Source organism: Hippopotamus amphibius, chromosome 7 (assembly GCF_030028045.1).
Source record: "Hippopotamus amphibius kiboko isolate mHipAmp2 chromosome 7, mHipAmp2.hap2, whole genome shotgun sequence".
Classification (NCBI taxonomy): Eukaryota; Metazoa; Chordata; class Mammalia; order Artiodactyla; family Hippopotamidae; genus Hippopotamus; species Hippopotamus amphibius.
This window is the reverse complement of record NC_080192.1, coordinates 44,836,531-44,863,466: the sequence shown is the minus strand read 5'-3', so window position 1 is coordinate 44,863,466 and position 26,936 is coordinate 44,836,531.

The following is a 26,936-nucleotide window of genomic DNA, read 5'->3' as shown; positions in this document are numbered from 1 at the left end:
CATTTATATTGTCCTGGCTTTATTACTGCATTCGGTGGGAGAGACAGGTTGGAGAATACCTGTTTAATTTTATTCAGAACTCCCCATATTCACTTCTTGACAGTGATTGGTTAAAAGAATAACATTTAACTCAACTCTGGCCAATAAGATACGAAATGAATCCTATCACAGGGGTGGGGTGAGTAGGGGTCTCTTAGTAAAGTTTTATCACTACCAAGAGAGACACACAAGAACTGATGCTTTGTTTATTTTACTTCTGAATGCTATTGGATCAAGATATAACATCTGGGACTGCTACTGCTGTTTTGCTATCAGCCTTGGGATAAAGGCAACACACAGATGACAGTGTAAAAACATGAAAAGAACTTGGGTCTTTGATGATGTAGCTGAGTCGGCCCCACTTCAGGACTTCCTCTAATGGCTGATACATACTTTCCTTTAAGCCTGTTTGAGGTTTGGTGTGAGGCTTTTACTTGCTGCCAAAAGTATCTTAAAATACAGTATTATTCTTTCTAGAATATGTTCAAAGTTTTTTTGATCTGAACTTTTCAGAAAGCAACCTCTGTAGTCATTATTTTTTTTTTAAACCTCTGCTATCCAATAAGATAGCTACCAGTCATGTGTGGCTCTTGGGCAAGTAAAGTGTGGCTTTTCTGAATTGAGTTGTGCTATACAGTGAAAAATACATTCCAGATTTTGAAAACTTAGTTTAAAAAAAAAGGTAAAATAACTTGTTAATTTTTACATTTATTACACGTTAAAATGATAATATTTTGGAGATACTTCAGTTATAAACATGCTACTAAAATGAGTTTCACTTGTTTCTTTTAACTTTTTAAAATGTGGCTACTAGAAACTTTAAAATTACATACATGACTTGCATTATATTTCAACTGCACTGCACTAAATCCCAAACTCATATATCCAACTGCCTATTCGACAGTTCTACCTGGAATTAATAGGCATTGCAAACTTAGCATGTCCAAAATCAAATTCATAAATTTTTCTTCAAATCTGCTTTTTCTGTAGTCTTTCTTATCTTAGTAAATAAGTCAATCCCTCAAGTTGCATGGATGAAAACTTTAAGTTTATCCTTGGTGCCTTCTTTGTCTCACATCTCATATCTATTATTTCAACATTCAAAAACTATTCACTTTCCAGACCCACCCACTGCAGTCTCTTCTCTGTTTCCTCTTGAATTCATCTACCATCACCTACTGCCTGTATTATTGCAACTGTCTCTATTTTAAACAGAAACCAGAATGGCCCTTTTAGGAGGTAAGATTATGCCACTCCTCTGTTCACAATCCTCCAGTGGCATACCTTCTCACTCAAAAGTTAGAATCTGGACCTGCTACTTCTTTGGCCTTATCCTCTCCAACTCTCTCTCACATTCACTTCACTCCAGTCGCATGGACTTCATGCTGAAGCTGTGCAGGGCCTTTGCATTTCACGATCCATCTGCTTGGAATGCCTTTCTCCCAGGTTTCCATAGAGCTTGCTCTCTTATTTCCTTTGGCTCTCCCAAAAGTCCATGAGATTTTACCATCCATCTTCAGCACACCCTGTCTCCCTTATCTGTCTTTATTTTTCTCCATAGTACTTATTACCATCATACATTGTTTATTTCCTACTCTCGCCCCAAATGTAAGTTCCATCAGGACAGGGATTTTGTCTATTGTATTTACTGCTGAATCTCCAGCATCTAGAACAGTGGCTGGCACATGGAAGTCACTCCCTATCTATGAACAAATAGCTTCTCCCTCTCTTATTGAGGGTCATCTAGATTTAGTGTTCACAGTTTATTCCTTGTTATTTTCTGAATTCTGAATTATACTTTTATTCCATACTCAAATTAATTTTAAATTTAAAAAAGAGAAAGAAGGAATAAAGTTAGAGTAGTTTCTCCTACTATTTCATTTTCTTTCTGGGGATTGAAAATATTAGCAAGTACAATTAAGAACCTCACCAACAAGTTACTTATGAAGAAATTAAGACTTCCAGCAAAATGTCCAGGTAGTTAATTTCATCACTAATGTCTTCTGCCTCTTTGCCTGTTTTGTAATCCATATTAATGGGGACTATTTATTTCCTCCTTCTGATCTTTTTTTCCTGCATAGGGAGCTGAAGTAAAGTATAAGCCTCTCTGCCCCATTTACTCACTTTTGCCCCTGGGAGGCCTTGGACTGGTAAATTTGGCAAAGCAAATGTTTGTCTCAACTCTGCCCTTATTTCACTTGGGAGTGAGCTTAAGTTTTCCTTTGCTCACCCTTGCTGTAAGCTGATGTAAGCCTCCTTAAAACCATCATCTTCCCAATTCAGACCTCATCTTCCCAATTCAGGGCTTACTATTAGAAGCAATGGTGGCAAAGAGAAATACTATTTATTGGGGTTTCTTCAAGATTCATAATCTATTTCAAAAAGCATCATCAAATCCTTCTAACTGGCCTTGCCATCTGTGGTAAATTTTAATAATAATAATATCATCTCAGTTCATGATTTCTAGGGTATTTTTCGAACGAGTTCTCAGTGTGCTCCCACAGTCAGGTGTATAGGGTGTGTACAGTCCTATCCAACCTTCCTTCAAATATCTTTATTCATTTAGAATACATTGTAGTTTCCGTTGTTTCACATCATTTTCTAAGGCTTGATGTTTAGGATTAGGTTCTATTTATCACCCTATGGTATTAGATTTATTTTTTTAACCATCATTTGCACATTGGTATATAGGTATCTGAGACTACGATGTTATTGATCCCTTTCCTAGTGACTTTCTCATGTGGCCTATTGGAACTTCACTATCATCTTATGTCCTCCTCACATACTGTATGACAATGACTTTCAAACTGGGGCACACATAACCCTGGAGGTAAATAAGCTTTTCCAAAGGATATGGTATTAGGGGTAGGTAACTCAGTAGAAGTGCATCATTTATTCTATTGTAAATGTTGCATTTGACAACACTGTTTCTAAGTCCAGCTCCTTACAGTGATCTAATATATCTCCTTTTGTCTGTTAATTTCCACTGACCTCTCATTATAGATGAAAGTAATAAATATCCATGGATACATGAACTAATTGAAAAATAAAGAGCACCTTAATTTCAATGAGATGAATTTTCAATAAAATTTTACTTTTTTAAAACTAATTATAATAATTTTTAATATATTTGTTTCAATTGATAATGTACTAAAAGTTATTTTAATGATAATTCAATCCAGAAGAAAGGTTGTCATACTTAATGGTCCCATAAAATTTTTGAAAATTAAAAATATAACATATATTTTATTGAAGAGAATACGGCAGGTTGATCGATAAAAGACTTTCAAGCATAGCAATATATTGCATTAAGATCAAATTCTTTGACGACTGGAGAATGAAAATGTAAGTTCAGAAAGAAAAAGGAATATGTAAGATTTCTGACTGACAGAGGAAAACTTGTTCATGTATTTTTCAAATTATTATGGTATTTGGATTCTTTTGACTCAGATTAAGCATGATGGAACAGTTCTATTTTAAAATATCATTATTTAGGGATTCCTAGGTGGTGCAGTGGTTAAGGGTCCACCTGCCAATGCAGGGGACACAGGTTCGATCCCTGCTCTAGGAAGATCCCACATGCCGCGGAGCAACTAAGCCCGTGCGCCACAACTATTGAGCCTGTGCTTTAGATCCCGTGAGCCACAACTACTGAGCCCATGTGCTGCAACTACTGAAGCCCACGCACCTAGAGCCCGTGCTCTGCAACAAGAGAAGCCACGGCAATGAGGAGCCCGCACACCATGACGAAGAGTAGCCTCCTGCTCGCTGCAACTAAAAGAAAGCTGTGCACAGCAAAAAAGACTCAACACAGCCAATTAAATAAATAAATAAATAAATAAATAAATAAATAAATTTATTAAAAAAATCATTATTTAAAATTCACAAGAAATCATATCTTTTGTAACCATTTATACATATAATAAAATTTTTGGATGCCAACCCAACAGTGTGAAGGGGATGTCAGTAATTTTAAAAATTCTTTTACAGGATGTAGGCAAAACTGATGATCTAGAGTAAAAATTGTTGTTTTATCTGGGCATTTTTTCCCCAACTTATCCTATTCAATTATAAATTCCTCTTGAAGAAGTCAGATGGTGTGTGGGCCAATATCTCACCAATTGTGACATAAATAATTCCTAACACCATATCCGTAGTTTAGAAATCCAAATTCCATTATTTGATTTTATATCTATATTTACATCTATATCTATCTATTTAGCTACTCACTCCGCACATGCTACTTTTTTTCTCCCAAATCGCAGTCTTCTTAGAGAAATCACAATGAAAACACTCCATCATCCCACAGTCCTATAAGGCTATAAATCCTAAGTGTTCTCCTCAAGATTTCACAGTCCCTTCAGAAGTCTCTGGTCTCTTCTTTGGGAATTTTCCATTCTCTGACCTCTACAGAAAGCAGCAGGATATTGCTTTCTTTTCAAAAGATTCACCTTTACTCCTATGGGTGTATTGATATATTCATACACATGTCAATATATCCATTTACCCATATGTCTACCTATCTGTGTACGTTCAATATTCAGTATCTTTTCCCCACATTTCATGCCCTGCCACAGGAAATTATTTAAAAAATTTTCTATGTATGTAAATTCAGACACACACACACACATTTAGGTGAGGTATTTTTGTACAATTGGGGGTATAGTATAGATTCTGTAGACCCACCTCATTATTAACTGCAACAAGGTACACAGTACCACACTGTATCTAACCATGTCCATATTGGTGGTCATGCAAGAGATCATCCATGTATAGTCTCAGTCACAATGCTGCAAAGAACATTCTTGTGAATATATCTTCTTGCCCATATTTGACTATTTCTCAAGGACAGATTCCTATAGGTGGGATTACTTGCTCAAAGACTATACATTTTAACTTTTAATGGATGTTATACTCCAAAAACTGTGCCGTTTTACATTCAGATAACAATGGAAGATATACGTTTCCTCATATTTTCGTAAAAATGCATATAACAACTTTTATAATGTTTTGCCAATCAAATAGGCCAAGAATGATTTCTTGTGGAAATTTAAAATTGCATTTCTCTGACTTCTGGTGCATGACTGTGGAACAGGGCATGCACTTAATTTGAGTTGCAGCAAAGCTAACTTACTATTCTTTCTCCCTCAGACCATATTTATCTGCTCAGTATTCTTTGGATATGGCCTTTGAGTCCCCTCTGACTCCTAAAAAATATATTTTTCAGTTTCTTTTTCTGGATCATTTCCTCTTTTCTATTTCTGTGTTCATCTTTCTTGATAAGCTGTATTAGGAGGTCTTTCTCCAGCCTGTTTGCTTTCACCTCAAGCAGCTGACTTGCTTAACATAGATAGCTGGATATTGCTGCTGGCAAGAACACAAACCTAGGACACTCACTGAAGGGCCAAAGGAATAATCACCTCACCTTCCATTTCCATTCCTCCTGCTTTTGGTTAGTTTCTAACACTTCTGCTACTAAGTGTTAGAAAAGTTATTTTCTTCTTTATATTAAGGTGGTGTTTTTGAAACTTTCCCACTAAATTGCTTTTATAAGCAGAGAGGAGTGAACTTGGAAATAATGATTTGGTTTCTTATTCTACACCTCTGAGTAAAATTGAAGGTGCAAGAATATTTGCCGTTTCATTGTCAGTTCTTTTACTCTCTGACGAAAATATCTTGGTTCAGAAGCAGTGTATTAAGTTGGAAGATCAAAATCATGATGAATTCAATTCAATCCAATTTGATAAAAATGTATATATTGTATGCTAAAGTTTTATTCAGTTATTATATAGGACTTAGGGGAACGTTTTGACTTTTGTCCCAGTAGATCCTCTGAAAGAGTTGCAGGGACCTCCAGTGGTCCATGGACCACATTTTGAGAACCATTAATCTAGGACAATGGCTCTCCATCTGGCTGAACATGAGAATCATTTGGTTATCCTGAGTCTCAGCCTGAGATTTTGATTCAATTAGTTTGATGTAGGCCTGGCCATTGATACTTTATCAAAACTTCCCAGATTATTTTAACATGCAGCCAGAGTTCAAGATCAGTGCTGTAGAACATAGCATGGTGTCTTTTGCATTGTAGACACTCAAAATCTATTTTTGGATTACATTGAGAAACCTACAAGCATAAAAATATTTAAAAGACATATATGAAGGTGAGTCAAAAATTATCCGCTCTCCGGTTATATTAAAACTTCTGTTGGCCACACCGACTTAATAGTGCTTTCCGTTCAAGGCTACTGTCTTCCCAGCCACTGCTGTGCAGTGTGAATGTGTTACATCAGTTCATTTGTAACTGTGGTGTGAGCAAAAACGAATGCCTCACTTGTGATTTTCATGAAAGAAGAGCAGCGTGCAGTGATTTGTTTTTTATGGTGAGGGTGTACCTGGTGCCACTATTTATTGAAGACTTTGTGTGCAGTATGGAGAAAGTGGTTTGTCATGAAGAAGTGTGTATGAATGGGTAGAGATGCTTATTGAAGAGCTGAAGCCTAAACTTCGGATTGAATTCAGAGGACTGTTGTCCAAGGGCGTTGTGATCTTGCATGACAATGCACGTCGGCACACTTCTGCCCACACTGTCGACACTCTGCAAAAACTTTATTTTGAGGTGTTAAAGCAACTTCCTACAGTCCTGATCTTGCTCCATCAGCCTTTCACCTGTTTGGTGCCCTGAAAGCAGTCCTACAAGGATGAAGATTCACTTCTGGTGAAGAAGTGAAGACAGTAGTGCATTTGCGGCTCACCGCTCAGCCTACAACATTTTTTAGTGAGGGAATATGAAAGCTTGTTGACAGATGGACAAAGTGTATTGTAAAGCAAAGAAATTATGTCGAAAAATGATGTATTTGTCTTTTCTAAAAGTTAATGAAAATAAATTCTACAGCCAGAGGGTGGATAATTTTTGACTCATCCTTGTAAATTACACAATACAATATTAGGTCATATTGTATAGACCAGGGTTATTTTGTGTGGGGAATGAGCCACAGCAATCTCAACAACCTCTTTCTCAGTATTGCAGATACCAGAATGGTGTTTTGGAACCTCATTTTTGTTAGGTACAGACCACTGGTATTTATTTATCTGTCTGTTTATCTGTCTATCTATCTATCATCTATGTATGTATTATGTATGTATGTATGTATGTATCTATCATCTATCTGCCATCTATGCATGTTTGTATATGTAAAACTAATGGAACTGAATATTTAAATCAAATAGTGAAATGCTTATACGCATTTTCACATTGCTTAATTAAAAAATGAATCAATAGTATAAGATGCTTTTCCTAAGTCATTAGAAAACTCCCTCTGACTTCTCCTGAGACCATCAATTTCAGAAGATAAATCACTGGAAATATATTAGACTATGAGGAAAGAAGAGGGAGGGCAAAAGGCAGCTTCAGAATTTACTAGTTGTATGTTTTTTTCCCCAGCTCTTCAAGTATGAGAGGGGGGGTGGAATTGTTATTGGGCTCTCCTTTGGTCACTTCTTGTAAGATTTATTGCACTGTGGGCATTTCAAGAGTAAAGGAAGAACCAGGGATGGAGTTCTTCATAAGAGCATGATTAAAGTGGAAATTCTCATAGCTGATGCTTTTACCTTGGTAGATGTGAAATATGAATGTTCTGCTAAGAAACTATGCAGTTTATGTATTTGGAACCCTCGTTATTAGGTATTAATATACTAATTTAATACATTGGTGGTAATTCTTTGGGTTTTACAATAAAACACTGAGTCACTCAGTTCAATTTATATAAGTTTAATATTAATAGAGACAGAGGGAGTTGAGTTCTGGCTTTTATGATTTTTAAATCAAAAGGTAATTAGAATGTATTATAGACCTAAACATGAAAATAAACTATAAAACCTCTAGATAAAAACATAGGAGAAAATCTTTGTAGCCTTCAGGTGGGCAAAAATTTCATAGGTAAGACATTAAAAGCACCAATCATAAGATTTTTAAAATGATAAATTGGATCTTATTAAAATAGAAACTTCTGATCTTCAAAAGACATTTTTAAGTAAAATGAAAGAATAAGCCATGGATTCGGAGGTAATATTTACAATATGCGTACCTGACAAAGGCTTTTATCCAGAATATATAAACTTGATAATAAGAGAATCCAATTAAAAGATGAGTGAAAGATTTAAGCAGACACTGCATAAAAGAAGTTACATGAAAGTTAATAAGGACATAAAGAGATTTCTACAGTATATGCTATCAGGGAAATGCAACTTAGAACCACATGTTCTACTGCTACACACCCACTGGAATGACTAAAATTAAAAAGACTAAGCAAGTGTTAGTAAGAATATGGAACAACTGGAACTCTCATATGTTGCTGGTGGGAATGTGACATAGTCTGGCAATTCCTTATGAAGTTAAATATACACCTACTGTTTGATCCCAGGAGCCATTCCACTCCTAGGTATTTACCCAAGAAAAATAAAAGCATATGACTGCATACAAAAAGTTGTACATGAATATTCTCAGCAGCTTTATTTGTAATAGTCCAAAACTAAAACCAATTGAAATGTCCATCAACAGGTGAGTGGATAAATCATCTATGTGTAATAGAATAAAAATAACTAATACACACAACTGCATAGATAAATATCAAAAACAGTATGCTGAGTTAAAGAAGCCAGACACAAATGTATACACACTTTATGCTTTTGTTTAAGTAAAGTTTTAGAATAGACAAAACTAAAATATAGGGATGGAAAGCAAAATAATGGTTGCCTGAGGCTAAGGGCTGGAGAAAGAGGCCAAGGGAACTTGTTGGGGTGATGGAGATGTTCTGTAATTTAATTGTGATGGTTATACAGGAGTGAATTCATTTTTCAACATGCATCAAACATGCTTAAAATGAATGCTTTCTGTATTTATTTTGCATATAAATATGGCTTATTAAGAAACACATTAGTATACATAATAAATGTTATAGAAGTTCAGAGATGAGAGAGTTCATTAGGGGCTTGGCATCGTAGAAATGTCAGGCCCGGTGAAGCTCCATGAAAGGCAGCAGAAGATGGTAGGAAGATCGGACTGGTCTGGGAGTCAGGTAATCCAGCTTTGAGGTTGCTTCCTCTCACCTAAATTTTGTTTTTATGGGTTGTAAGAGGCTGAAAGATGTTTCTCTGCTCTGCTAAAGGTCAGAGAGTAATTTGGAACTGGATAAAATGAAAATTCATTGTACATGGTCAGAAGGCAACTTAAAATTTTTTTCTAATAAGTCGCAAACAGACTCTTAGAGGATACTCAAAAAATGTGTGACAGTAAGCCGCTTTGAAAAGGTATCAGAGGCTTCTCAGTCTAAGAAAGTCTTCAGAGTAGATCTGAAGATTTCTTTCCTTTTAGCCAGAGAAAAGGCCAGAGATAGTCTGAAAGATTAATGTTAAAACTAAAAATGTTTGCTGCTGTTTTTATTTCTTTCGCTTTTGCCCAAAATGGTCTGTGACTTTTAAATATGTTACAGATTTAAAATTGTTTGATTTTTATTGCATACTTTCCTTTTCTAAAGAATTAGATTGCTCAAATGATCTGTTCTTCATGGGAGAGCCTCACTCTCTCTCTCTCATTATAATTTATTTTTTTTAAACTTTTTATTTTGAGATAACTGAGACTGTCATGCAGTTATACAGAAACAATGCAGGAGATTCTGTACATCCATCACCCAGTTTCCCCCAACATTAACATCTGAGATGACCACAGTATTGTATTAGAATTGGAGAACTGACACTGAATACAATCAGTCAACCTTATTCAGATTTTACCAGTTTTACACATACTCACTTGAGTGTGTATGCGTCTGTGTATTTAATTCTACATGATTTCATTACACGTGTAGATTCATGTGACCACCACCCGTCAAGATTCAAAACAGTCCCTTCATCACAAAGATCCCTTATGTGCTTATATAACTGTGGCCACTTCCCTCCTGCTTGCCCTTACCCTTGAATGGAACTCCGGGAAACCATGAATCAGTTCTTCACTCATATAATTTTGTCACTTAATGTATGTTGCCGAAATGGAATCATACGCAGCATGAGAGTATGCAACCTCTTGGGATTAACTTTTTTCACTCAGCATAATTCCCTGGAGATTCATCCTAGTTGTGTGTATCAACAGTTCATTTTTTAAAAATTTCCCAGTTCTAGTCCAGGGGATGGATATACCACAATTTAACTATTCACCCTTTGTAGGACATGTGGATTGTTTCCAATGTTTGGCTACTATGAGTAACACTGTTCTGAACACTGATATACAGGTTTTTATGTAAACATAAATTTCCATTTCTCTGGGATCCATGCTGGAGAAAAGAACCGCTGTGTTGTAAGGGAATTGCATGTTTAGTGTAAGAAAACCTGCCAAACTATTTTCCAGTGTAACAGTATCATCTTATATTCTTACTAGCAATGTTATGAGCATTCAATTTCTCTACATCCTTGTCAGCATTTAGTATTGCCACTTTTTAAAATTTTTCGCCATTCTGATAGGTATGTACTGACAACTAATTATGGTTTAATTCACATTTCCTTAATGGAGTTGCATAAAGCCTACAGATCAACTTGGGTAAAACTGACTATGTTGAAAAGAGTGGTGAGAACTGAATCCTTGCCTTGTTCCCTATCTTAGAAGAAAGCATTCTGTTGTTCACTATTAAGAATGATAGCTATAGTTGTTTTTTAGATGCTCTATATCAACTTGAGATTATTCTGTTCTACTCCTAAATTGCTGAGAGTTTTTTTTTTTTTTTGGTATTCTCTCACTTCGTCCCAGCTTCCCCTTCACCCCCACCCCCCCAACCCATGTCCTCCAGTCCATTCTCTGCATCTGCATCCTTATTCTTGTCCTGTCACTGGGTTCATCAGTACCATTTTTTTTTGTTTGTTTGTTTGTTTGTTTTAGATTCCATACATATGAGTTAGCATACAATATTTGTTTTTCTCTTTCTGGCTTACTTCACTCAGTATGACAGACTCTAGGTCTATCCACCTCATTACCTATAGCTCCATTTCATTCCTTTTTATAGCTGAGTAATATTCCACTGTATATATGTGCCACATCTTCTTTATCCATTCATTTGTTGATGGGCATTTCGGTTGCTTCCATGTCCTGGCTATTGTAAATAGTGCTGCAATGAACATTATGGTACATGTTTCTTTTTGGATTATGGTTTTCTCTGGGTATATGCCCAGGAGTGGGATTACTGGATCATACAGAGAGTTTTAAAATTATGAATGAGTACTGGATTTTGTCAAATGCTTTTTCTGTGTCAATTGATACAATCATCTTTTTTAGTCTGCTAATTCCTCCTCATACCGTAGGTTGGGGGCTACTTTTTTTTAATTTAACACTATTTTTTAAATAAATTCACTTATTTCTTTATTAGCTGCGTTGGGTCTTTGTTGCTTCACACAGGCTTTCTCTTATTGTGGGGGCTACTCGTCTCTGAGGTGCCCAGGCTCCTCTTGTTGTGAAGCACGGGCTCTAGGCACACAGGCTTCAGTAGTTGCTACATGTGGGCTCAATATTTGTGGCTCACGGGCTCTAGAGTGCAGGCTCAGCAGTTGTGGTGCTTGGGCTTTGTTGCCCCGCGGCATGTGGGATCTTCCCGGACGAGGGCTCAAACCCGTGTCCCCTGCATTGGTAGGTGGGTTCTTAACCACTGTGCCACCAGGGAAATCCCAAGCTGGGGGCTTTTGATGAAAAGGCTTGCTATGAAAATGGACTCTTGGTGGAATGCCAGGTGTCAGTCATGGCTAGGAAAAATTAGGAGTATTGGAAGAAAATATAGATCAAAGATTAGATTCATAATAGTATAGGAATTTCCTACTGTACTTTAAAGTTGAGTAAAGTATTGAATTCTTAATAAATGACAGCATAGAAAAGGATACATATATGTTTGAGTTCTGGAGCAAAGGGGATGTATTACCTATTAAGATACAAGAGGCATGACTTTCTGGGATTCCCTGTACCTTAAGTGTAGTAGATTCATTTCAATAATTAAGCAATAATATTTCTTCAAGTTTACAGGGACCTGCAATCTGTTTATTATACCTCATTTTCATTGTCTTTAACCTTCACACCCTCATTTTCCTCCCTACCAGTTTTGATTCCATGGTCTATATTTAAAATTTCTCTCTTGCCAATACCCTTTATCTCCCTTGTCCCACTCTCCCTCCATTGCAGTTGCCTGACTCTGAATCCTAAGAAATCCAACTCTCTGACTACTCCAAGCCTGTACCCACGTGGCAGAGAGTAGCTTCAAAAAACTTTAAATTTGTGTTGACTCATACAAAGTGGGCACTTAGATCCAATTATCCTAAAGCCCAACATTTCCATTTTCTATTTTCTATTTACTCACCCTCACAGATTACTAAAGCATATTTTTACTCATTTCCTGAAAACGTCAACACCTTTTTACCCATCTTTACTCAGCTGATGACCTTGCTTCCTATTTTCACTGAGAAAATAGAAACAATTGAGAGAATTTTCACAAGCACCCACCCATTTTCACAATGTTCCAGCTTAACCATCTCCCTACTGGTTCCTACAGATAAATTGTCCTCAAACCAAGGCCCAGTCCTTTACTTCTGGTATCCATCCCCTCCCACACATTCTTGGACATAACTCCAGCAACTCTTCCCATTCTCTCCTGCATTGAGATTTTCTCTCTGACTGCATTATTCCCATCAGCACATAAGTATGTTATCATGAACTCCAACTTTCCACCCTCAAAAGCCCCCCCCACCTCTTAACCCTATATCCTCTTCTGGATGATGCGCCAATCCTCTACCACCATTTACAGAAAAACCACTGGAAATATTTGCCTGTACTCACCACTTCCATTGCTATCTTTGCATTCGCTCTTGAACCGTCTCCAGTTAGGCCTTGCCACCAGTGCTCTCCTAATCTTGTTCATGTGAAGATTACTAATGGCCTTGACATTGCCATATATAATAAACAATTCTTGGGCCACATAATTTTTTTTAAGCTCTTTATTGGAATATAATTGCGTTACACTCGTACCAGCTTTTGAGGTACACCAAAGTGAATCAGCTGTATTTATACATATATCTTCATATCCCCTCCCTCCCGCGACTCCCTCCCACCCTCCCTGTCCTGGCCCTCTAAGGCATCACCCAACCTCGAGTTGATCTCCCTTTGTTATGCAGCAACTTCCCACTAGCTATCTATTTTACAGTTGGTAGTGTATATGTCTATGCTACTCTCTCACTTCGTCTCCGCTTCCCCTTCGCCCCCCCGCCCCCCCCAACCACGTGTCCTCCAGTCCATTCTCTGCTTTGACATCCTTATTCTTGCCCTGTCACTGGGTGCATCAGTATCATTTTTTTTTTTTTTTTAGATTCCTTCTATATGAGTTAGCATACAGTATTTGTTTTTCTCTTTCTGGCTTATTTCACTCTGTATGACAGACTCTAGGTCTATCCACCTCATTACTTATAGCTCCATTTCATTCCTTTTTATGGCTAACTAATATTCCATTGTATATACCTGCCACATCTTCTTTATCCATTGATCTGTTGATGGGCATTTAGGTTGCTTCCACGTCCTGGCTATTGTAAATAGTGCTGCAATGAACATTACAGTACATGTTTCTTTTGGGATTATGGTTTTCTCTGGGTATATGTTCAGTAGTGGGATTAATGGATCATAGGGTAGTTCTATTTGTAGTTTTTTAAGGAACCTCCAAACTGTTTTCCATAGTGGCTGTACCAACTTACAGTCCCACCAACAGTGCAGGAGAGTTCCCTTTTCTCCACACCCTCTCCAACATTTGTTGTTTCTAGATTTTGTGATGATGGCCATTCTGACTGGTGCGAGGTGATACCTCATTGTGGCTTTGACTTGCATTTCTCTAATGATTAGTGATGCTGAGCATCTTTTCATGTGTGTGTTGGCCACCTGTATGTCTTCTTTGGAGAAATGTCTATCTAGGTCTTCCACTCATTTGTGGATTGGGTTATTTGCTGTTTTGGTTATTAAGCTGCATGAGCTGCTTGTATATTTTGGAGATTAATCCTTTGTCCATTGCTTCGTTGGCAAGTATTTTCTCCCATTCTGAGGGTTGCCTTCTTGTCTTGTTTATGGTTTCTTTTGCTGTGCAAAAGCTTTTAAGTTTCATGAGGTCCCATTTGTTTATTCTTGATTTTATTTCCATGATTCTAGGAGGTGGGTCAAAAAGGATCTTGCTTTGATGTATGTCATAGAGTGTTCTGCCTATGTTTTCCTCTAGGAGTTTTATAGTGTCTGGCCTTACATGTAGGTCTTTAATCCATTTGGAGTTTATTTTTGTGTATGGTGTTAGGAAGTGTTCTAATTTCATTCTTTTACATGTAGCTGTCCAATTTTCCCAGCACCACTTATTGAAGAGGCTGTCTTTTTTCCATTGTATACTCGTGCCTCCTTTGTCAAAGATAAGGTGCCCATATGTGTTTGGGCTTACTTCTGAGTTCTCTATTCTATTCCATTGATCGTCCTTTCTATTTTTGTGCCAGTACCATACTGTCTTGATCACTATGGCCTTGTAGTATACTTTGAAGTCAGGAAGCCTGATTCCACCAACTCCATTTTTCCTTCTCAAGATTGCTTTGGCTATTCGGGGTCATTTGCATTTCCATACAAATCGTAAGATTTCTTGTTCTAGCTCTGTGAAAAATGCCATTGGTAATTTGATTGGGATTGCATTGAATCTGTAAATTGCTTTGGGTAGTACAGTCATTTTCACGATGTTGATTCTTCCAATCCAGGAACATGGTATGTCCCTCCATCTGTTTGTGTCGTCTTTGATTTCTTTCATCAATGTCTTAAAGTTTTCTGCATACAGATCTTTTGCCTCCTTAGGCAGGTTTATTCCTAGGTATTTGATTCTTTTGGTTGCAATGGTGAATGGGAGAATTTCCTTAATTTCTCTTTCTGCTCTTCCGTTGTTAGTGTATAGGAATGCAAGAGATTTCTGTGCATTAATTTTGTATCCTGCTACTTTACTAAACTCATTAATTAGTGCTAGCAGTTTTCTGGTAGAGTCTTTAGGGTTTTCTATGTATGATATCATGTCATCTGCAAAGATTGACAATTTTACTTCTTCTTTTCCAATTTGGATTCCTTTGATTTCTTTTTCTTCTCTGATTGCTGTGGCTAAAACTTCCAAAACTCTGTTGAATAATAATGGTGAGAGTGGACACCCTTGTCTTGTTCCTGTTCTTAGAGGGAATTCTTTCAGCTTTTCACCATTGAGAATGATGTTGACTTTTGGTTTCTCATATATGGCTTTTATTATGTTGAGGTAATTTCCTTCTAAACCCATTTTCTGGAGAGTTTTTGTCATAAATGGATGTTGAATTTTGTCAAAAGCTTTTTCTGCATCTATTGAGATGATTATATTGTTTTTATCCTTCCATTTGTTGGTATGATGTATCACATTGACTGATTTGTGTATATTGAAGAATCCTTGCATTCCAGGGATAAACCCCACTTGATCATGGTGTATGATCTTTTTAATGTGCTGTTGGATTCTGTTAGCGAGTATTTTGTTGAGGATTTTCACATCTATATTCATCAGTGATATTGGTCTATAGTTTTCTTTTTTTGTGACATCTTTGCCTGGTTTTGGTATCAGGGTGATGGTGGTCTCGTAGAATGAGTTTGGGAGTGTTCCTCCTTCTGCTACATTTTGGAAGAGTTTGAGAAGGATAGGTGTTAACTCTTCTCTAAATGTTCTTCTCTAAGGTAGAATTCGCCTGTGAAGCCATCTGGCCCTGGGCTTTTGTTTGTTGGGAGATTTTTAATCACAGTCTCAATTTCCATACTTGTGATTGGCCTGTTCATATTTTCTATTTCTTCCTGGTTCAGTCTTGGAAGACTGTACTTTTCTAAGAATTTATCCATTTCTTCCAGGTTATCCAATTGATTGGCATATAGTTGCTTGTAGTAGTCTCTCATGATCTTTTGTATTTCTGCGGTGTCGGTTGTTTCTTCTCCTTTTTCATTTCTAATTCTGTTGATTTGCATCTTTTCTCTCTTTTTCCTGATGAGTCTGGCTAATGGTTTATCAGTTTTGTTAATCTTCTCAAAGAATCAGCTTTTAGTTTCATTGATCTTTGCTATTGTTTCCTTCCTTTCTTTTTCATTTATTTCTGATCTGACCTTTATGATTTCTTTCCTTTTGCTCACTTTGGGGTTTCTTTGTTCTTCTTTCTCTAGTTGTTTTAGATGTAAGGTTAGGTTGTTTATTTGATATTTTTCTTGTTTCTTAAGGTAGGACTGTATTTATAAACTTCCCTCTTAGAACTGCTTTTGCTGCATCCCATAGGTTTTGGGTTGTTGTGTTTTCATTGTCATTTGTTTCTGGATATTTTTTGATCTCCTCTTTGATTTCTTTAGTGATTTCTTGGTTGTTTAATAGCGTATTGTTCAGTCTCCATGTGGTTGTATTTTTTACAGTTTTTTTCCTGTAATTGATATCCAGTCTCATGGCGTTGTGGTCAGAGAAGATGCTTGATATGATGGCAAATTTCTTGAATTTACTGAGGCTTGATTTGTGACCCAAGATGTGATCTATCCTGGAAAATGTTCCATGGGCACTTGAGAAGAAAGTGTATTCTGTCATTTTTGGATGGAATGTCCTATAAATATCAATGAAGTCGAGATGGTCTAATGTGTCATTTAAAGCTTGTGTGTCCTTATTTATTTTCTGTTTGGATGATCTGTCCATTGATGTAAGTGGGGTGTTAAAGTCTCCTACTATTATTGTGTTACTGTCCATTTCGCCTTTGATGGCTGTTAGCATTTGCCTTATGTATTGAGGTGCTCCTATGTTCAGTGCATAGATATTTACAATTGTTATATGTTCTTCTTGGATGGATCCCTTGATCATTATGTAGTGTCCTTCCTTGTCTCTTGTAATAGTCTTTACTTTCAAGTCTAATGTGTCTGATATGAGTATTGCTACTCCAGCTTTCTTTTGACTTCCATTTGCATGGAATATCTTTTTCCATCCCTTTACTTTCAGTCTATATGTGTCCCTTGGTCTGAAGTAGGTTTCTTGTAGGCAACATATGTAAGGGTCTTGTTTTTGTATCCATTCAGCCAGTCTGTGTCTTTTGGTTGGAGCATTTAATCCATTTACATTTAAGGTGATTATTGACACGTGTGTTCCAACTACCATTTTTCTTAATTGTTTTGGGTTTGTTTTTGTAGGTGTTTTCCTTCTCTTGTGTTTTCTGCTTAAAAAAGTTCCTTAAGCAATTGTTGTAAGGCTGGTTTGGTGGTGCTGTATTCTCTTAACTTTTGCTTGTCTGTAAAGCTTTTGATTTCTCTGTTGAATCTGAATGAGATTCTTTCTGGGTAGAGTATTCTTGGCTGTAGGTTTCTCTCTTTCAGGACTTTCAGTATATCCTGCCATTCCCTTCTGGCCTGCAGAGTTTCTGCAGAAAGATCAGCTCTTATTCTTGTGGGTTTTCCCTTATATGTTATTTGTTGCTTTTCTCTTGCTGCCTTTAATATTTTTTCTTTGTGTTTAATTTTCGTTAGTTTGATTAATATGTGCCTTGGTGTATTTCTCCTTGAGTTGATTCTGTTTGGCGCACTCTGCACTTCCTGGACTTGATTAATTATTTCCTTTCCCATGTTGGGGAAGTTTTCCGTTATAACCTCCTCAAATACTTTCTCAGACCCTTTTTTTTTTTCCTTCTTCTGGGATGCCTATGATTTGAATGTTGGTGTGCTTAATGTTGTCACCAAGGTCTCTGAGACTGTCTTCCATTTTTTAAATTCTTTTTTCTCTTTCCTGCTCTGTGGCAGTTATTTCCTCCATTCTACCTTCCAACTCACTTATTTATTCTTCTGCCTCAGTTATTCTGCTGTTTATGCCATCTAGAGTATTTTTAATTTTGGTTATTTTGTTGTCCATTACTGTTTGTTTGCTCTTTAGTTCTGAGTCCTTATTAACTGTTTCTTGTATTTTCTGTATTTTGTTAGCAAGATTTTGGATCATCTTTTTTTTTTTTTTTTTTTTTTTTAAGCTCTTTATTGGAATATAATTGTTTTACACTTTTGTACCAGCTTTTTAGGTACACCAAAGTGAATCAGCTGTATTTGTACATATATCCACATATCCCCTCCCTCCTGCGACTCTCTCCCACCCTCCCTGTCCTGGCCCTCTAAGGCATCACCCATCATTGAGTTGATTTCCCTTTGTTTCACAGCAACTTCCCACTAGCTATCTATTTTACAGTTGGTAGTGCATATATGTCTATGCTACTCTCTCACTGCATCCCAGCTTCCCCTTCATCCTCCCCACCCCCCAGCCCCGTGTCCTCCAGTCCATTCTCTGCACCTGCATGGGATTTTGGATCATCTTTACTATCATTACTCTGAATTCTTTTTCAGGCAATTTTCCTATTTCCTCTTCCTTTATTTAGTCTTGTGGGTTTTTTTCCTCTCCTTTGCCTGCATGATGTTTCTCTGTTTTCTCATTTTGTGTAATTTTTAGGATTTGCTATCTCCTTTCCCTATGCTGCCTAGTAGTAATTCCTCTTGTTTCTGCCCTCTGCCCCCTGTGGTTGGGTTTGTCCAGTGTCTTGAGTAGGCTTCTTGGTGGGAGGGTCTGGTGTCTGCTTTCCGGTGTGTGGCTCTGTGTCTTTTCTCTCTGATGAGCAGGGCCATGTCAGGTGGTGTTTTAGGGTATCTGTGAGGTTAATATGGCTTTAGGTAGTCTGTGTGCTGATGGGTGGGCTTGTGTTCCTGTCTTGTTTGTAGTTTGGTGTGAGGTGTCCAGCACTGGCAGTTGCAGACAGTTGGACAAAGTCAGGTCTTAGACTCTGATACAGGGCTCCATGAGAGTTCTCTGCAGTAAATCTTCCCTGTGTCTGAGGACTCCCTAGTAGTCTAGCATCCTAGATTCAGTGCTCCTTCCCCAAAGCCTCCTACTTGACTTTTGATGGAGTAGTCCAGACTTCAGAGGTTGCTTATCCCAGCAATAAAGGGGTTTAAAGAAGACTGTTCAAGCCCCAGACTAATGGCAGAGTGTTGAGTCAAACAAATACCAGTTATGTCACGATCTTTGCAGTCCTTTCTGGTGTCCGAGGTCGTCTGCTGGTGTTCAGCTGGTTCTCTGTGAGAATTATTGCATCTTTTGATGTAGTCCTGATGCATCTGTGGAGAGGGATGCATTCCAAGTCCTTCTACTTTGCCGCCATCTTTCTTCCCTCCGTATTTTTTTTAATTTAAAAAAATTTTTAAATTTTATTGAAGAATAGTTGATGTACAATGTTGTGTTAATTTCTGCTGTACAGCAAAGTGAGTCAGTTATACATATATCCTTTTTCATATTCTTTTCCTTGCTGGTTTATCACAAGATATTGAATACAGTTTCCTGTGTTATACAGTAGGACCTTGTTGTTTATCCATTCTGTATATAATAGTTTGCATCTGCTAACCCTAAACTCCAAATCTTTTCCTCCCCAACCCCCTCCTCCTTGGCAACCACAAGTCTGTTCTCTATATTGGAACACATTGTTTTGGCGATTAGCAGCACACACAAAAATCTTGATCTTGCCTTTCCCTAGGTCTTTGCGTTATCAATAAATGTCAATTGCATCCTTCTAGCTTCTCAGATAAAATATCATAGTGTCAACCTGGTGGTCCCTCACATGGATCCCACATACAGTCCTTTAGCAACACCCCGTCACTTCTTACCACCTCTGCTGGTACCACACTGGTCTAATCCACAATCATCTTTTTTCACAGCAGATTATGTCATGCTTCAGCTCAAAACTTTCTAATGGTTTTCCATCACTCAGATTAAAAGCCAAAGTCTCTGCAATAGCCTACAAAGCCTTATCCAATCTTGCTTCCCCATTATCTTTCTGACCCACTTCTTTTCTCTTTCTCCATAACTTACGCTATTCTAGCCACACAGGGCTTCTTGCTTTATCTGAAACACACCAGTCACATTCCTGTCTCAAGGCCTTCACTCATGATATTCCCTTGCCTTCAGTTATCTACACACCTTACTTCCTACAGGTCTTCATTCCAATGTGAGGCCTTCCCTCTCATATTTAATATCACAACCCATCTTCCTAGGCCCAGCACTCTCTATATCCCTTCTCTTATCTTTTACTTAAAAATTTTTTCATTGTCCATCCCCCCATTAGAATGTGGGCTCCATGAGGTCAGGACTTTTAATCAGTCTTGATCACTATGCCAAGAACAACACCTGGCACATAGCTGTTTCTTAATAAATTTTGCTGAATAAGTGAATAAGTACATAAATAAAAAAGGCTGATAATCTTGGGACAATTTTCAGGAAAGTAACCTAGTGATCTAATGCTTTCATTAGTGGCTCTGCTGAGGAGAGATCACTGTAAGTTGGGGAACATATCCTAGCCCCTTCCTTGTGGTACCCTGAATATCTTGGGAGAGCTGCAGTCCTTTGAGAGCTGTAGGGCAGATCCACGGCCAGAAGAACAGAATCTTGGGATTGTCATCTGCACAGAGATGTGGCTTCCTGAGTGTGGCTCCCCTGGCTGAAATCAAATAACAGCATTCACACCAGCTGTGTGTGAACACTGCATTATGTGAAATGATAAAAAATGTGGTATGCAGTTCAAGCTGCAATACTTCTTGACTTTAGAGATATTGAAGAGAATGAAGATATTAGCAATGGTTTTCATGACGCCACAAATAGTTATGCCTAGCTGCTTTGTTTTCACCACCACCAGCACCAGCACCACCATCACCATCAGAGTCAGAGTGATTATAAGGAGGAAAGCACCAGGCTATCTAATAGTATATTTCCCAAGTTTCTGTAAGGCAGATTCTGGCAAGAGAACTAAAATATCTTTCCAAATATAACATGGGGCCATTGTTTTTCAGGTGATTCTGATTGATGAATGTTGCTCAAGATCTTAGTCTCTTTGATTGTTGTTGCCTTCTTTCCACCTCACCAGTCATTACTCAAGAGTGGCAACTATTTTAATTGTAGTCAAGGTAATTTGAATTTAGATCTTCTAAAGCTTCTTCTCTTTTAACAATTTCCCATATTCCTGACAGGTGCTGTTTAGAGTGGCAGACTCTTTTATAGCCCTGACAATGCAGGGGAAGATGGTTTAGAAGGTTAAAAAAAAAAAGAAGAGTTAAAAAAAGGGGTAAGTTTACAGTCCTGATTTCCTTTCTTTTTATGTTTTCAGTGAGAGGTTTATATTATAGGGCAAGAACAACTGCTGGAGGTCCACTTCTGTTTAATTAATTTCAAGGACAGTATTGATCAAGAACAGCTTGGAGAAGAAAGGTGGTGAATAGTGATAAAGCAGAAGATATGTGAAGACTGCTGAGGGACGAAGGGGGAAGAGGGTAAGAGTGTAGTGATTCTTTTCTCCTGTGTCTCATCAAATGTTACTTTGTCATGGGGGTGGGGGGGGGTGAGGCAAGGGATTTTATGTTTAGAATCGGTTCTTACGGCAGGGTGAATGCTACTTCCAAAGTAAATAAATTAAGGAAGAAAGGGAGGAAGAAAATGAAAGGAAAGAAAAAGGGAAAGGTAGTTGCAGGCTGTATTCTCAGGATGTTTTTTGCTCTGTTTAAAATGGGTGCATGGAATATGTGAAGCGAAAAGTGTGGATAAGCAAAGCTGGTGCCTCCAGGATGCCAGGAGAGTAGACAAAAACCCAAATGGGTTGTGAAAAAATTGGTTGGTTGTGATTAGTTCATCTTCTTTGCCACTTTCCTGATGCTCTTATTACTGTTTTTCAACCAATGCTCCTTTGCTGGCTTGTGTAACTTTAGAGCTGTGCTTTGCAAGTTTAAGAGAGTACCAATGAGGATAGAATTTATTAAAAAAAAAATTTTATTTTCAAATAATTTCAAACTCTCAGAAAAGCTGCATGAATAGCATGACAAACTCCTGAATACCCTTCTCCCAAATTCAAGTTTTGTCAATTGTTCTAACAATGTCCTCATAACAAAAATGCAGGACCACAAATTGGACTCAGATTGTTATATCACCCTAGCTTCTTTTGGTCTAGAAGAATTCCTCTGTCTACTTGACCTTGACATTTTTAAAGGTCATTTTGTAAAAGCTTTCTAAATTTGTTTGTTTGATATTTCCTCTTGATTATAACCAGGTTATAATTTTTTTCTGAAATATTAGAGAAGTGATGTTGTATTCTTCTCGTATCCTATCAGATTTCTCCCATTGCTGGTACAGTTAACTTTGAACATGATTCAGATGGTGTTTGTGTGGTTTCTCCACTGTAAAGTGAATTTTTCTTTTCTTTTGTAGTTAATAAACGTTTTATAGGAAGATACTTTGAGGCTGTAAGATCCTTCCTCATCTTACTTTCACCCACTAATTTTGGCATCCACTGATGTGCCTTACCTGAATTCCTTCTGTATTTACTAGTGGACTTCTGATTTAAGGAGGTTTCTTTTCTTTCTGTTTATCTACTTACTTATATCAGTATGCATTCATGGATTCCACTGTATTCGGCAGGTTATAATCCATTACTTTATTACTTATTTGGATGCCCAAATTGTTCCAGATTTGGTCAGTGGGAACTCCTGCAAGGTGGCTCCTGTGTTCTTTGGTCATGTCCCCATCATTCTTTTGAGAACTTCTTTATTTTCTGGCACATCAGCATGTTGAAAGCTCATTTTATTCTTTCCCTGATCCACCTTCAGAATCTCCAGTGAGCCCCAAAAAGTCATATTTAGAAACGAAGACTTGGGTATTAAGTTTGCTCATTGCTACTCAGGTCCTCTTAGTGGACACACACACACACACACACACAAAAACACACGAATTTAAATATCTTTATCTACGTATCTGTATCCATATCCGTAAAACTATGTGTTTACAGCCACTCTTTCGGTTTTAATTCAATGATCCAAGACTACAGGGTTCATCTGAACTTTCCCCTCTCCATATTTTTACCTTCCTTCACCAGCACTAAAAATCTTGACTATCTTGCAGCCACTGGGCTTCTAACCTGCTCAGAAGCCCACCCTATGTGGGCCCTGATTCCCACCAAATTCCTTTCCTGCCTACTCCAACACCCACTTTGTGTGGGCCTTGACACCCACTGTACTGCATTCCTGCTGCAAAGAAAGGAAGTCAGACATCGCCATCACTTTTAACTGAACTTTCTGCATTGGCTGGTTATCTTGGCATCATAGAAACACAGTAGTGAATTGGTAGCACTGTTACTAAAACAGTATATGTATAGTTTAATTGAATATTAGATATAGTGCACATATTTTATACTTACATCTGTATGTACATATTGCTGTACGTAAGAATGGGTACACAGAACTATGGTTTACTGCCTTTTATGAGTGGTTTAGGGAATTTTTCAAGGGAAAATTTGACCATAAGTGTTTCTTACTTTATAAGCCTACTTCAGAATCTAACTCCTGCATAAAGTACGATGTCATTGTATGGCCTAAACTGTCTCAACATCTAGTCAAGTTCTCCCTCTGGGGGAACACATGACTTTGGTCTCCAAAACTGAAGCTGAGAGGATCAGATGCTGATTCTAGATCCTACTTACTTACTACTGGCTTATTCAGGGAAAATGATAGTTTTTGTTTGTTAGTTCATTCCCTCTAAGATGTAGATAAAATGCTTTCAACAAGTGCTCTGATGCCACATTTCTAGGCCAGAGCTGGGGAAGAGCAGGGTCTTGGCTGTAGGACCAACCCCAGTAGGATGGTTCATTGGGGCCATTCATAGGGGGCCAAGCTGAAGAGCACCCTCACCAGGCATGGAGGCCAAAGAGTGCTGGGCCGGGAGGAGGACAGAAGCCTTAAATCAGAGAGAGAAGTAACAGGGGCCAAGAGCTGGTGACAAATACTAAATGGAGCATTTGTTCATTCAACATGTATTTAGTATGAACGCAAAATATTCCAGAGACTCTGCTTGCTTTGCAGAGATATCAATTAATATACATGTCTTCTACTCTGAAGAAGCTTTTATTCTAGTAGAAGAGAGTCATGCCAACAGCTGCAATCCAGGATATCTCAGAAGTCTTGCCACAGTTTTTCGATTTGTGGCTTTTGCTGGCTATTGCTATATTACTTTCCATAAAGTTTATACCAATTTATAATTATATAGTTGGAAAGTAATTTCTAAATACTGTACTACTTTTAAAACCCATTTCCTACAATATAAATTATGTTGAAAGGCACAATTTAAGAAGGATTTAGATAAGAATTTTGACTTTCCTATGATAATACCTCCCCCCAACCCTGCCCTGAGCTGTTAAATAAGTACTGTACCAAGGAAGTAGATAATGGTTTTCTGAGAAAAAGAAAACACAGTGCCCAGTGGCTGTATTTTTCTATATCTTGATGGTCCTGGACTGGATTCCAAAGGATGTGACAATTATCTTTCAGTTAGAGCATTTAAGTTAAATCATCTTTCAGTTAAATTGTTATTTTGTCTACTGTTCATTATCTATAACATTTTTGAGTGGCTATAGGGTAAATGAAGGGTATTCAGTTTTATTTAAAGTTTGCAAAATCAGGTGATAATTTCATAACACATTTCTCCCCGGGAGATTATGTGAATGTCAGAAACCTATTTTGAAGATTAGGAAGAAATTATAGATTACTCTTACGTGGTTATCAGTAAATAAGCAATGATGTCTGTGACATTTATCATCTGCAGAATTTAATTTTTTTAAAATGGGATTTGGCTCTTTTCCCTTTATTTTACATATTTTGTCATATATTAGTGAGCCTTGTCTAACAGTCACTTCTCTTTGCTGACACACTTTCAGTTCTATAGAGTTTTGGGGCAAAAAGGTATTAGAAAAACAAGTAAATTACTGTGATGTTCTATATATTACCTTTGCAAACAATTGCTTGGGCAAGAGCTGTAGACTAATAAACGAGGGCATGTGGATAATTTAGAATGTTTTTCTTTTTAGAACCAATTGACTGGGAATTGAAAAATTCAAAGTGCTTTTTCATGGTGTTATTGTTTGGATTAATTAAGAAAAATTTCACTTCGTTTGGACCTGTTTCTGTGTCTTCTCAATTTGCCCTCCCGAGAAAGAACTGGAGAATGTGGCACTTTGGGAAAAATTTAATTAAGTCAGCTCACAATGGAACACTAGAAGATAAAATTCCTCAGGCCTGACCCTTTCTGGAATTGTAGTAACTGACAGGAGGTGAAGATCTGCAGCCCCTCCCCTGTCTGCAGAGCAGAAGCTCCCCTCTCTGGCGGGCAGGGATAGGAGGGCTGGTGAAGTGATGCTCAGGTGGGGACCACAATTCATTCTCTTCTTTTAATGCAGTTTCAGCTTACTAATACATATGAGGTGTGTCAGCAGCATTAACATTTTGAGCCTTAGGCAATCAGATCTGAGGTCTCATTCTGTTCAATTCATAATGTGGATTGTATTTTATAGTGTTGCTAGGACTTGATTATTTGCACATCCTAGAAAGTATAGCTCCTGCTCTGAACATTTAAAACTGAACTGCTATAGAACTCTGAACATTAAACAGAGGATTACTATAGGCAAATCTCATAGAAATAAAGAAATGATCCTATAATCATGGTTTTAGAATTTTATTTTGATGACTGTAACATCACAGTTTAATTTGGCTACCATGGCAAGCACTGAAAATGGAGTGACAGAATTATTTGTGTACTTTAGAACACTGCAGTTTAGTCTAGTGACAAATCACACACTTTTATTCAGACCATATGGAAACATGGTATACCTCTCTCATCTATTTATACCTATCTCCATATCTTTCTAGGTAGACACAGATAAAGACCATATACCCAAATAAGATATAATGAGCACAGAAAAGTGTTTGTAAACATTAATGTTAACTTGTGGATACACACTGATTTTAAACACATCCTTTTTTTTAGATAGCTTTGATTTTCTGTCTAGAAGACAACAGAGAACATTAATAACCATCACCTACTAAGTTTACCTAGTTGCATGTTAGCACTTCTAAAAATGAGTCTAAAAAAGTAAATATTCATTACTTTTTCACATTGGGAGATTAAAGGAATAAATCATCCTTTGAAACTGAAAATGACATTCTCAGAAATGTCAAGAAAATATTTTGCTCAGTCTCACTTTAAGAGGAACTGAATAGAGATCATAAAAGCCTTTGACATTAAAGTGAAAGGCCTTTTTTATATAATGTAACCCAATTAATTAGGATCTGCTTAATTTGGAATCTGTAACAGAGAAGATATGAAATGTTTTGCTGCTTTGTAACTTGTTTTAAAAAACCCCATCTATTTAAAATGAATACAATAAAAATGAAGAGAAGCTAAAATTCATCCCTGGAGTTAAACCGTGTGGCAAATGGAGGTACCACTTACCTGAATATAGTGCAGCCCCTATACTACAGCAGTTGCATGTGTCCAGGGAATCTTGTGGATGGCACTATACAGCAGTTTATTTAACTTAAACTGAAGGAAGACACACCTTTATTATTAACAAGCTGAAGCTGAAGCATAAGTGGAAAAATGGTCAAAACTTTTCTTGGTCGCCAGGTTAGAAAATTCTTTAGCTAGGGTTTTTTTTTTTTTTTTTTTTTTGGTTAAACAAAGAACACTGACTTGTTCAATGGTAGCCATGCAAAGGTTAAATGAAAAAAAAAAAGGTTAAACGGAGGACTATAGATTGAATGCTGTCTTTCTAAGGCACCTTTTAATTTGCTCCTGTACCAAATCCATGGGAAACTAAATATGTGTCAGAATATGTCATGGAGAAATTCAAATATCAAAGGACACAAAAACTGATAATTAAAAAGCATTCCCTAGATTGGAAAACACAACTTATTACTTTTAGAGACAAAGCATGAGACTTGTTCACGATAAAAAGGACTA